Below are 498 nucleotides of genomic sequence, written 5' to 3' on the forward strand. Positions count from 1 at the left end.
CAGTTACCTTCAGCGTCCTGTTAGCAGGCCCAGCAGACAGAGCCAATGGTGGTGGTGGTGATGGTTGTAGCATTGGTTGTGGTGATGGTGGTTGTGGTTGATATGGTGGTTTTTGGTAATGGTGACAGTAAGTGGTAGTGGTGGTTTGCATGAGGGGCAGAGAGGGGTCAGTTGTTGTGGTGGTAGTAGTTGTCATGGCAAGGATGGTTGTAGTGATTGTAGTGGTAGTGGTGGTGATGCAGGGAGTGGAAAAAAGAGAAGAGAGAAAAAGAGAAAGAGAAATTATCATTAGTGTTGCTAATAATAATAATAATAATAATAATAATAATAATAATAATAATAATAATCTTTTCTACTATAGGCACAAGGCCTGAAATTTTGGGGGAGGGGACTAGTCGCAACTGGTACTTAATTTATCGACCCTGAAAGGTTGAAAGGCAAAGTTGACCTCGGTGGAATTTGAACTCAGAACGTAGCGGCAGATGAAATACTGCTAAG

General features: G+C 42.0%; 1 protein-coding gene across 1 annotated transcript in view; it reads right to left on the reverse strand.

Moving 5' to 3' along the window:
• LOC106881632 (rabankyrin-5) overlaps nucleotides 1-498 on the reverse strand; it is a 24,860-nt gene that overhangs the window by 4,591 nt on the left and 19,771 nt on the right. The gene's annotated exons all lie outside the window — the stretch shown is intronic.

The sequence above is a fragment of the Octopus bimaculoides genome, chromosome 30 (assembly GCF_001194135.2).
Source record: "Octopus bimaculoides isolate UCB-OBI-ISO-001 chromosome 30, ASM119413v2, whole genome shotgun sequence".
Lineage (NCBI taxonomy): Eukaryota > Metazoa > Mollusca > Cephalopoda > Octopoda > Octopodidae > Octopus > Octopus bimaculoides.